This window comes from Delphinapterus leucas, chromosome 17 (assembly GCF_059928025.1).
Source record: "Delphinapterus leucas isolate spDelLeu-1000000601 "Yukka" chromosome 17, BTC_Dleu_Yukka2, whole genome shotgun sequence".
Lineage (NCBI taxonomy): Eukaryota > Metazoa > Chordata > Mammalia > Artiodactyla > Monodontidae > Delphinapterus > Delphinapterus leucas.
Genome location: NC_143145.1, coordinates 70,479,164 through 70,492,723, shown reverse-complemented (window position 1 = coordinate 70,492,723; position 13,560 = coordinate 70,479,164).

Sequence of the window (13,560 nt, the reverse complement as noted above, 5' to 3'; positions counted from 1 at the left end):
CACAACATTGTAAGTCAGCTACACTCCAACAAAAACTTTAAAAAAAAATCACTTTGCTAGAGTGAAAAATGAGGGTTTGTGGATTAACTCTTAATAGAAGCGAATTAAACTTTCCCCTTTACTTCCTGGAGGGTGGCTCCTGCCACAAGATGAAGAAGGGATCAGCTACCATGGGTCGGGCTTGACAGCTGCTAAGGGTAGATACTGTTTGGTTCTACACCCAGCGGTCTCACATAGAGGCAGTCACAGGATGGAGTTCCCTCCTGCTGGTAAACTACTATTCCATCTGGCAAGGAGGTTAGAAAGAAAGAGGGAAGTGGAGGGTGAGTACCGAGGAGGCGGGGTTATGTGTGCCGAGCTGCACTGTGCACTGGCCGGTGTCCCTTCTAGACGGGCACCATCAGGCTCCCTGTTCTGCATCAATCATTTCCATCACTCTCCAATCCACCACAAGCCCAGAGTTTGAGGGTAAGGGAGACAGATGAGCAAGGAATGGAAAACATGAATGTTTAAAGGGAAATTTATAACAAAATTGGTCTGGCTTTGTAAAAGGGACTGAACAATGATTGAATGATTTGACTGAATTTCCTATCACCAAATTTCTTTTTTCCTCACCTTTAATAATATTTTGTAGCTGTTGTATAGACACACGTGACAAATTGCCTAAAATTGTATTTCTTTTTCTAAATTTCATTCAACGATGCCTCATTCAGTGATGCCACTATTAAGTGTAAGATTTATAAAACGTGGACCTTGTTTGAACTTGAAATGTGGGCTTTTTGATATTGATGATCCTATGGGTCCCATTTTAGATTATTAAACAAAAACAATTTTTTTTTCCTCATCTGGAGACACCAGCTGCAGATTTAAAACACCATGTGATGTTTGTAGCGTCCAAAAGGAGTTTGTTGGAAAATCACGAAGTTAGGTGATAGCTCAGCAGAGTGCCTAGGAGGCAGTTGGTGCTCAGTCAGCGTTTGTGGGATGAGTGTGTGAATGGCCAGGAGCATTTAGCATTCATTTAGGGGCTAAGCACATCAATACTCTTGACACAGCTATGGAACTCAATCAACTGGTGGCCTGAGGGAACACTTTACCGTTACAATTTGTTATTGATACAACTCACGGGACAGATGCTCATTAGAAGACAGGGAATTAATGAGGCCGAGGATCTCTGTTGAATGCCTCTAGGGGCCAGTTATCTTTGTTCTGTTCCAAGGCTGCATCTACAACCCATAACCTTTGCCAGCTGTCACACACCAGGGCATGCTCTTTGCCACACAGAGGCCCAGAAAGGAGATTGTGAGCAGATTAGCTCAGACCCATTACCATGTAAGAGGAATAAAACTACAGGCATGCGCTCTTCAGAGAGGGTGGTTGCAACAATTGAGTGAATGGAGAACAGTCTGTTTTGGAGCTGACAGGACCGAGGCTGTCACCACATGTTGCGGTTGTGTGCGTACGGTGCCTGGGCATGGTTGGCTGTAGACAACCTAGCCACATTTGCTGAACATGGCGTCGTTCCAAAGCCCTGACTCTAGCCAAAAGCTCAACACACAGAATTCAAAATGGACTTGGGCGTATTACTACCACTTACCCCTTCCAGAACCCCCCCTTTTGCTAAACCTATATATTTCAGATGATTCCAGCATTACCTAGTAACATTCTTGGAATAGTGGACTAGTATGTATATTTTCTTCCTGGCAAGCCTCACCTTGATCTGCATTATCATTTAGACCCCATCTGAAAACACCATTCATTTAAATAAGCAATAGAGACTGAAATAAAATTCCATTCATGCTTAACTCTCCGATGTGGTTTGGAAATGCTTTCTTCTTCAGCCAGTCTTATGTTACATGCTGGATGGTCTTTTCTTTGACCACCTCATAAAAAAGGGCTCATAAATACTTTTCATGTGTTATTTAAACTAGCAGTACTCCCCGAGGCATTACACTCCTATTTTTTTTTAAATCCTTTGTGTATTTCTAAAGCATTTCTAAACCAGTAGCAGAGGTAAAAGCATATTCTAACTTAAGAGGACCACGGTTCTATCACTATCGGGCCACAGATTTCCTTTACTGATAAAAAGAATTTACTTCTCAGCAAAATGTTGCCTGAGTTATATACTTTCTTTCTAAAAATAATCCTGTGTGAGCTCTAAGTGCCGAAGTTAGAATGTATGTTTCTTAATGCTCAGAATTGTGTCTTTTTAGCACAAGGATGTCCTAGGATATTCTGATAAACAAGAGCTTTATTCTCTCATAACGATCTATTAACTTCTATCTTCTCCGCCTCGTTATTCAGAAAAGTTGATGTTGCCTGGTGTACAGGCTCATTATGCTACGTGTGGCATGATCTTGACTTGCAGCTGAAATGGTCCATCTCCCCTTTCTAGCAGGTTAGCACTTCACTACCTTTCTAGGCCGGCACTTCACGGGTGCCCTGACTCACACATGTTTCTTTTCCCTCAAGTATCGTAGCTCTTGTATTTTCATTATGCTTGTCCTTCCAACTCTGAAATAAATTTTGGTTGGCTGTACTGCTGCATCCAACTACAATGATCTTCATCTCAAGTTGACGTGAATCCGCCATTGCTCCCTACGCCTTACTCAAGTCATAGAATTGTAGTATCTATTAGGGTTAGAATGGGACTGACGGACCATCAGTCCTTCCCGTAGTCCACATGGATACCCCTTTAGCATTTGTTTCCATCGCTTTAAGAACAAGTCGTTTTCAGCTTTGCACGCTGTACCCTCATTGCTCAAACTGTAAGACATTCTGAATGTGGATTCTGTCTTCAACCCTCTGTTGGCGCTTACTTACAAAGCTTACGAACTCAGTGGAATGTCGTGTACCTAATTTTGCTAGATTCCTTAAGGGTTTGAAAAATGTCAGCTCTAATGCTTCTAACTGCCTTATTTACAATCATACTTCTTCAGACTACATATTTCAATCCATGTGAACTGATATGACTTCTTGACAAAATTCAAGGACCCATATTTCCGGTTGCTTCTTGGTCATCTCTACCTGGATTAATTTTTCTTTTGTTCACTTAGCAGATCTTTATTGATACGTTCCAGGCATTATGCTAGGCACTGGTGGTTCAGATGTGAACCAGAGAACATCCCTGCCCTCTTAGAGTTGACATCTGAAGGGGTGGTTAGACAACAAATATATAACGTGCCCCATAGGTTCCTCAAACAAAATGTGCTTAGATGTTAACCTTTAAGCTTACTTCCTTTTTAAACGAACTCTTCACCCCCTGAAATCCTACATCAGTTCTTCTCAAAGTGTGTTCCCCAGAGTAGCAGCAGATCTGAGAACTTGTTACTGGATTTGAACTTTGGGAAGTGGAGCCTATAAATCTATGTTAATAAGCCCTCTAGGTGATTCTGATGCACGTTCAAGTTTGAGAACCTTTGTCTATAGGGAATCATTATATAGCAGTCCCTCAATATCCATGGGGGACTGGTTCCAGGACACCTGTGGATACCAAAATCCGCGGATGCTCAAGTCTCTTATATAAAGTGGTGCAGTACAGTCAGTTCCCCACATCCACAGATTCTATGGTTGGCTGAATCCACAGATGCAGAGCCCATGGTTGTGGAGGGCAAACGCTATAGCCTCTCAAATTAGAAATGCCATAGCCCCCTTGATTTCTCAGTCACTTTTTCTTCTCCAGTCACAAAGTCTTGTTAATTCTCCCTAAGAAATTTCTTCTTCCAGGTTTTAAATTCAGAAATTTCTCCTGCCATGAGAATCTGCTAGGTTTTAAATTCAGACCCTTATGTCTTGCCTGGTGGCAAGGCTTCCTAACTGGCTTCTTAACCCTCACTTACTTTCTCATCCAATGCATCCTGCACACAGCCAACAGAGTTATCTTCCTGGGTTAAAAAAGAAAAATCTTGTCCTGCAAAACAGCAGTGATGGAACACAAATTCCTGTTGGCTTCTTGTTACCTTCTGGATAAAATTTAAACTAAGTGAGACACACACAGGTCCTGAAATTTGAATGAAACTGATCTCACAGCCTTGCCTATGCACCCTTTGTGCTTATTCCCTGATTTTCCCTAACCCCTGAATACGCCATCTCTCCATCCCCTTTTGTGTTTGTCTCTGCAAATAGCTCTTGGTTGTGACTACACAGTCACCACATCCCCTCCTATCCCACAGTCCTGTCCCTGTCTTTTTCAGCTGGTAAAATTCTACTTTCCTTCCAAAACTAGACCAAAGGTCACCTCCTCTGTGAAGCCCTCTTTAACTTCTCTTGGGAGAGTTCCTTGCTCCCCTAACTCTCCACAGCACTTTGTTCATACCTAGCACAGCGATGTTCAGTGACCGTTTTGATAAATGAGAATGTGAGACACAGAGACTGTATGCTTTTTCCAAGGTCACACAGCTCGACAATAGCAGAGTCAAGAATGAACCAGGTTCTCTTGGCTACTAATCCAGGGTAATATCTTCTGTGTTTCAAAGCACCTGTTTGGTGTGTTGAGTGGTGGGGTACTGGGCAGTATTTCTTTAGACACTACTAGTGAAATCCAGGAGATTCTTCCTAATCCCACTTAAAGTGGGAGCTTTTGTCTTTGCTCAGTTGAGAGCTGGGGAAACTTGACCATTTTATGCTGCTGGAGTCTCCTGCTGAATTCCCGTACTATCAAGATTCTCTTACAACATCTGGCCACTTTACAGGGCATTTCATGGAGCAAATCAATTAACATTAAAAAAAAAAAAAGTTGGGGCTGAGAGAAAGAAAGAAAATATTTGAATGGTAGCATAGCACTCTCCAAATTCCTGAACTGGGATGGCTGAATTGCACCAAACCTTGTAACTAATCACTTCTACATAACACAACTTATTCTTAAACAAAATGTAAACATTTTATTTTCCAATTTAGATCATCAGATTCTTTGGACCATGGACAAATCATAGACATTATTTAATATGAGTACTCTTAGCCGTACCACTAATTTATCCTCTCTCTGACAGTGGGGTCTGAGATCAAGACTGTGGGTTGAGAAATTACATTTAGCCGTTAAGACCCCAGGGGGTGGTTCTTTCGAGATGTAGTCATTGGATTCTGGCTAAACAGTGCAGGGGAATCTTGGCAGCGGCTCCTGCAATCACTTGAACAGTGCTTGATGTACTGAAAACATAGAAGCTATTTCTACTTGTGAAGTTAAATCCTGGTAAATTCACTTCAAATAGTTCAAATTGGTTGCTCCCATAGAGACTCACTGGTTGTACACACACACACACACACACACACACACACACGATTGTGAAGTCGCTCATTTATCTCTATTTTGAACATGTAAACACCACAAGACACTGATATAGCTAAAGTACCTAGAACAGTGCTTGACACATAGTAGGTGTTCCATATATAGGTTGTCAAATTAATAAAGGAGTGTTATTAAAGAACAGTGTTGATGCTCTAATGGTCTGTTAACCTAGTGTAGTCCCCCTTTGATAAATTCTGTGATATTTTGGAAAGAACCTAATTGCTCTGATTTGAAGAAGCCCTCATCTGCAACGAAAGAGGAGAGCCCTTCTCTCGCAGGGCCCGTGTAAGAATAAAATGACATTTACAATGTGGCTCAATCAGTAGTTAGCAGTTCTATGGAAATCGGCGTCTTTAACTTGACTCTGTTTCTTTATTAAATGGGGCTTAACATGTCTGGCTTAGGACTCTCCCAGGGTCCAATAAGTCATAAACGTGACCGTACTTACTAAGTTGCAAATGTGAGGCGCTGTCGTCACACGCCTCTGCTAGGAGTTGACAAGCTGATGCCCTTCCCAGGCACTTACTCTGACCAAGGTGAAGATCGTTAAAGAACATGACTTTGAGATCACAAGGTTTGCCTTGTCTTTCTTCTCCTCTCAAACATAATGAAATGAATTTACTATTAAGTACCTTTAAAAAAAAATTAAATGGTCTTCACTGTCACTTAACTGATACAAACAATGCTGAGAGTAAAGGAGCTTTGAAAGATCCAGTCCCCTCCAAGTATTCCAGTTAATGGGGAAGGGTTTCCCTTCTTTTATCCTCTCGGGGAACCTCTTGGGATGAGGCTTTTCCATCTAGTTATTTAACACACTGTTTTCCCAGTCCCTCCCCACCAGGCTCCCCCTGCCCCCCCCCACACACACACTGAAGTGATACAGGCTTCAGACTTTGTTTTCTCTTTCTCCTTTCCCTAAGTCTTTTCCCATGCTGTGGATGGTAACGGGCTATAATCTGTTGAAAATGGGAACATAGCAATAACTCCAACAGGGAGCCTCACAAGTTTGAAAAATTGAGCCAAGCTGCATGATTTTCTAAACATTCCATCCCATTAATACCTTGTGGGTCTACAGGGACCTTCATCTAAATCTCTCCAAACACTTGCCCCAGTTTGGTTAATCCTCAGTGTAGCCATAGTGAGACATTCCCACATGATGGAGGGGCCATGAATGAAGCCCCCCTTGGCCAGGAAGCTGCTCCAGGAATCCGGGTGAGAAAAGGAAGCTTCTACCTTGAGCTCCGATGTCTCTCAGCCCACGCAGGCATGGCCAGCAAAGCCGTGCAGCAGGACATGGGGAGAAGACAAGGAAGTTTGTTTCAAATCAAAATAAACTTTCAAATGGAACAAGAAACATATTGCTTTATTTTTCATAGCTGAAAGATTCTGTATTTGCCAAACGATGGAATCAAAAGACTCTGTCTATAGTCAACTGCTCTCTGTGGCCCCTGCCTGGAATTTTCCCCATGACCAAATTAATTATTAATAACGTTATTCAATAAACATTTACTGAGCACATTCCAGGCACTTGCCCTAGGTATTAGAAAAAAATAAATGTGGACAAAACTGTACCCCTTGCCCTAAAGGAATTTGCTGTGTAATAACAGAGAGACAAATAGACAAATTATTAAAATAACATGGGAGTAATTTACATGCACCACACACATGCTTATGAATTCTTTCTTCAATCTTAAAAAACAACTTCTTTCAGGAAGCCTTCCCTGAATGTTCTCCACCTAAAATTATTCCCCTGACTTGCCCTAGGCTTCTATCTGTGCTTCCATTGTGGTTCTTTTGTCTTCTTACCTTGCATTATGTATGGTTATGTGCATACATTATTTCCCTTAGTAATCTAAGCCTCTTGAGTAACTTGTGCACAACGGCCACTTAATAAATGTGAGTTGAATGAATGGATAAGGAACAAGTCAAGGGCTTCCCTGGTGGCGCAGTGGTTGAGAGTCCGCCGATGCAGGGGACACGGGTTCGAGCCCTGGTCTGGGAAGATCCCACATGCCGCGGAGCAACTAGGCCCGTGAGCCACAACTACTGAGCCTGCGCGTCTGGAGCCTGTGCTCCGCAACAAGAGAGGCCGCAACAGTGAGACGCCCATGCACCGCGATGAAGAGTGGCCCCCACTCGCCGCAACTAGAGAAAACCCTTGCACAGAAACGAAGACCCAACACACCCAAAAATAAATAAATAAATTTAAAAGAAAGAATAAGTCAAAACTTGGCCAATAACATAAGAGATGTTATACTTTAAAAGAGAGCAATATAAATCTTTGTTCATCTCCTACACTGTTGATAGGAATGTAAATTTGTGCAGCCACTATGGAAAACAGTATGGAAGTTCCTCAGAAAACTAAAAATAGAGTTACCATATGATCCGGCCATCCCGCTCCTGGGCATACATCCAGAAAAGATGAAAACTCTAATCCGAAAAGATACACGCACCCCTATGTTCATAGCAGCACTATTCACAATAGCCAAGACATGAAACAGCCTAAATGTCCATCAACAGATGAATGGATAAAGATGTGGTACATATATACACTGGGATACTTACTACTCAGCCATAAGAATAATGAAACAATGCCATTTGCAGCAACGTGGCTGGACCTAGAGATTATCATACTAAGTGAAGCAAGTCAGACAGAGAAAGACAAACACCGTATGATATCGCTTATATGCGGAATCTGAAATATGACACAAATGAACTTACCTGCAAAACAGGAACAGACTCACAGAGAAAACAAGCTTATGGTTACCAAAAAGGAAAGGGGGTAGGGAGGAATAAATTAGGATCTTGGGGATTAGCAGATACAAACTACTATATATAAAATAGATAAACAACAAGGACCTACTGTATAGCACATGGAACAGTAATTGATATCCTGTAATAAACCATAATGGGAAAGAATATGAAATATATATAACTGAATTACTTTACTGCACACCTGAAACTAATACAACATTGTAAATCAACTATACTTAAATAAAAAAATCTTTGTTCAATAAATATCTCTAGTAGCTGGTCCAGTGTAGACAGGGAGGGAGAAAGTGAAGAAGAGAGGGAAGGAGGAAGGACAAAAGGAAAGAAGTCTACATATGGACGATCTATAGGGAGTTTTTGACTAGATTAATGAGAATTTTAAGGCAGTACAACCGATTAAAATGGATTTTTGTTCTTATAATTCACTTCAGCAGATAAACTGAACAACAAATGATGGGATTCCCAACTCATTCAAAGCTCAAATATCAACCCATATTTTGTGTGTGTGTGTGATTCCTATTTTTTTTTTTTTTTTTTTGCGGTACGCGGGCCTCTCACTGTTGTGGCCTCTCCCGTTGCGGAGCACAGGCTCTGGACGCGCAGGCTCAGCGGCCATAGCTCACGGGCCCAGCCGCTCCACGGCATGTGGAACCTTCCCGGACCGGGGCACGACCCCGTGTCCCCTGCATCGGCAGGCGGACTCTCAACCACTGCGCCACCAGGGAAGCCCCCTATTCTTTTTTTGATATGACAAACTTAAAAGAGAAAAGCTTATGCCCTATATGCTTTCCTGTTGAAAATCAGTATCTGGTGAGTAAACTAGGGCTACTTTTAACTTTCTAAGGGTAAGTCTTTGGTGCTACATGAGTCAATCTGGATCCAAGTAAATTTGGAGGAGAACTTGTAAATAACACGAAAAGATATGAGGCACAGTCGAAATCACAAAACTGTATATATGAAGTAGAAAAGCTGAGACGTGCAGATAAAAATAGGCATAAGGAACGATGTTAATTGCTGGGAAATACCCAGCAGGATCCAGGTGTACAAATAAATGCTGGAGCCTAAGTGTATGGGTGATGACATAACATTAGCCATAATAGAATAAGCATGTGAGAAAAAAGTGTCCATTCAGTTTTTGGAGCTCCTTCCAGGTCTGGAAGCATGCTTACATAAAGCTTAGTAACCAACTGTTTCATTTTCCTTCGATGGATGCAGGACACATTTGGAACATAGAACTGTGGCCGCCTACTCTGCTGGGCTCTTCTCATCTTACCAGGCTGAGGGGGAGGCGGCTTTGTAATGGGGTTTTGGCCTGGTGGACTCGTGGACCAGACTGGGGAGAAGATGGGCTGCATTTCCCTGTGGGGAGGACGGTTGGAGCTACTTCGTCCGTATACTACTGGGATTCCCTTTCAAGGAATATCTTGGACTCAACTGTCTTTTTCCTGATGGATCATGTTTTGGATCATCGTTTACCAAGGATATAATCACGGGCTGTTAACATTTTTTTGGACTTTGATTTGGCCGGTAACGACAATGTTTCTGGAAACCTGTTTTCATTTACTTTCATTTCCTCTTTCCTGTTAAGCACATCACTGGGCTAGAAGAGCAGAACCTCAGATTTTTGGAACTCTTTGTGTTTGGTGCTGTTCCTTGATTCACACTGGGAGAAGCCTGAGACACACTTCTGACTTGTGTGGTTCCCTCCACGGGAAAGCCAGAATCCACACCCCGACCTGCCTGAGGTGGGTAGCACAAGCATGGAGACAATAGTCATTTCATACTATCATAACATTACATAAGTCGTTTCCTTCCCTTCTAGAATGTGAAGGGATATATGAGAAGCAAAGAAAAACTCATATTTTCCACAGGCCTCCAATTACCCTTTCATCTGCCCCCAAATATGGAGGGTGATGTTAAAACCTTGTGTGAGAATCTGGCAGGGTTTTGTACGTTCATGTTGTCTCTGGTCTGGTTTCTAAAACCATTCTGGTGATTTGGAAGATTTGCCAGCAAGGGCTGATTGTTCCACAGAAGTTGTCGGTTTAATTCTTAGTGGTTTTCCGCGGTTGGTTTGGTGTTGCTTTTTAAAGAATACAAAACATGCACGGCAGGATTCCTGCTTACTCCTTTTTGGCAAGTGTGTTTGCCATCCATGTGACAAACAAATTAGTGGCATCTTTGGAAAACACAGGAAATTTATGACATGAGAGAAACATGATGCAAAGGAAAGAAGAAAAGTCTGAGGGAGTGAAATTCCTTCTCAGCCGCATAACCCTGTGAACCTGATGGGAGATAGCTTTTCTGTTGCCACCAAACAGCAGGTAAAAAGGACTGATTTCACTTTATCCATTCATCTAACAAACATCTTTGGAGCACCCGCTATGTGACAGCACTATTCTTACACTAATGATACACAGACAGCCCTGAGACATAGTGTGGGTTTGGTTCCAGACCATTGCAATAAAGCAAATATCACAATAAAGCGAGTCACACGAATTTTTAAATTTCCTAGTGCGTGTAAAAGCTATATGTATGCTATACTGTATTAAGTGTGCAATAGCATTATATCTAAAAATGTGTATGTCTTAATTAAAAAAATGCTCTACTGCTAACCATCATCTGAGCCTTCAGCGAGTCATAATCTCTTTGCAATAGTGACATGAAAGATCATTAATCACAGATCACCCTAACGAATATAACCGTAATAAAAAGCTTTGAAATATTGCAAGAATTGCCAAAATGTGACGGAGACATGAAGTGATCAAATGCTGTTGGTAAAACAGTGCCAATAGTGCTTGATGCAGGGTGGCCACAAATCCTCAATTTGTAACAAATGCAGTCTCTGCGAAGCGCAATAAAGCAAAGCACAGTAGAACAAGGTGTGCTTGTAGAAGTTAAAAAAAAAACAAAAAAGACTAGTGCTGTCCTGAAACTTCGTGTAGTGAAATCATGCAATAGTGAAGCAGTGTTCAATTTGAATAGAAACATGTTAGTGTCACTCGGCCTCCTTTTCAAAAGCCACCGTGAAAATAATTGGAGACTGATATGGTTTTTAAAAGGAAAAAAAAATGACAGTGACATGATGACCAATATCCCTTTTATTCTCTTCGACTTAAAAGCTGAGATCTTGCAGAATAGCTTCTGGAAGAGGCGGAATGGATGATGATAAAAATAAAGTGTGAAGGAGATAAAGCACAGGCTGTGCACGTGGCAGTCCAGGCAGGTGTGGGCTTCCATCCCTCAATGTGCCAGCTGGACCACTCTTAGCAAGTCTTGGCCCTGAGAGTTTGTTTCCCATCAGTGGGCTTTTGCTGTCCTGACAGACTTGCTCCAGGCAAAAGCTTATCCCTGGCCAAAGGTAGGTGGGATACAGTCAAGCTCACCAGCTTCCGCTGCCCGCCTTCTCCCAGTGCCCTTGCTCACCGCCATGCCCTCCATAAACCCTGCATCAAACCAATAAGCCCATGCATGGTCATCAGACTCTGGCTATCTGTAGACCACTAACAAAGTGATGAAAACATCTGGTGCTCACTGACAACGTGAGTGGCAGATATCGCCTGGAGTAGCGAAGGATCAGAGAGCAGCTGGGCTTTGTAAATAGCTTCTCTCAGTATCCCCATCTCCCGCTCGCAGTTTTTTCCTCGTTTTTCACCATCTGATAGATACTGGGACAGCTTTCATGTCCCATCTACCTGCCAACCAGCCATTTCAGTACTGATGATGTGTTTAAGAAAGATGGCTGGAATAGAATGAATTTGACATAAATACCAGTAAACGCGACCCCTCCTTCCATAACATTATTCAGCAGAGGGAAGAGTTAATACCGTCTTTTCCCAGCCTGATGCCCAAGTCAGAAATGATCACTAACTGGAATTTTTCAGTGGATCGAAACAGTCAACATCAAGCTTGTGCAAATGCCTTTTAATATCTAATTTCCCATCTCGATCAGAAGGAAGTAGAGTCCTATCAATTCTTTTCCACCAGGAAAAAAGTTTCTCCTCATAAAAGGAAGGCGAGAAGTAGTTAAAAAGGAAAAAAAACCCACCAAAACCCTTAAATAGCACACAATCCCTTTTTTCCTATTGAGAAAAAATCAAGTTCTCAGCTTGTTAAGTAACTTATAAATACAGAAGTTTTCTGGTTATTCTCTCTTTGGTGGCAGAGTGTCACTTTGAAGTCAGCCTCACTGTTGAGTGGCTGGACATCGAGCTGATGAGAGTTTACTGTTTTGAACAGCTGGTCAAATTTGGAGGCCCCTGGAGCCTAAAGGCAACTGCCGATTTACAAGGATCCTGTAATATACGCAGCCGTGGCCTGACGCTTTTGTTGTTGACTTAGGCTGGAGCAAAGGTGTAGATTTTGTGATGCCGTAAAAACGTCAAGCGATTGAGTTGAGAATATGTAATTCCTACAGGTAACCCCTGCTAGGAGCCAGCATCTCGTGTGGCTCGTATTGGAGAATATCTTAGGAAGGTCTGGGTGTTCAATGTGGCCATACGTTTTCCAGGAGGCAGCTTGGGGTGAATTGGCTGTTCACAGCTGGGTGGAGATGGAAAGAAGCCTTTGAAAATTCGAACTCCCTCCTCCTCTCCCTTCCTTGTTACTGAGGATGTCAAAGCAAATTCCAGAACTCATATCATGTTACCTCTACATCTGGGTACCTCGAAAAAATATAGACGTGTTCTTCAGAACATAAACATCGTAATTCTTTGCTATCATCTAAGACCTAGTCCATCTTGATTTTTTTTTTTTATTGTCTTGGAAGTATCTTTTAAAATTAGTTTGTTCACCGCCCCCCCCCCCCCCCCCGGGTCCAAACAAGGTCACACATTATCATTTGGTTGTTAAACCTCTTTGTCCAAAATAGTCTCCCCTCAGGCAGGTACTTTTATCCCCATTTACAGTCAGGAAAACGGAGGCTACAGAGAATCCACAGAGAATGAGGGGAAACAGTGGTCTCTCAGAACGCAAATCTGTTCCTACACTGCTTCCCTCTTTTTCCTGGCAAATTCATTCTTCCTGTTGAGCTCGGGTTGATTTCTCTGAGTACCTTGCTTTCCACCTTACTATCTGATCCTAATTGCGCCTTAGTAGAATCTCAGAAGCTCAGAGTTCAGCTCATATTGCTTTCCTGTTCCATGTGTCTGTAGCTTTTTCCTGAATTATTTCAGAAGAAAGAGTGGCCGAATCACAAAAGTTGTGCAGTGCGCCCTCGAGTCTGGAGGTGAGATGCTGCTGTTTCCCTTGATAGTTTCTAGAATTCTTCTGAGTGCTCTAGTCAGCTCCCCGGCTCTTTGTGGGAGAAGTGAAGGCTGCAGATAAAGAGAGAAATAAGGCAGGTTTATTTCTCTATTCTTTTAAAGAGTTAGAGCTTCAGTATTTAAGCCAGTAACTAGTCTAGGTGGGTATCAGGGACAGAATTTGTAAATTGTGTTTTCACTAGTACAAGTCCAGAAAATAGAACTCCCTTTCAGGTAGCAGCGAGGGTACAGAGGGGGAGC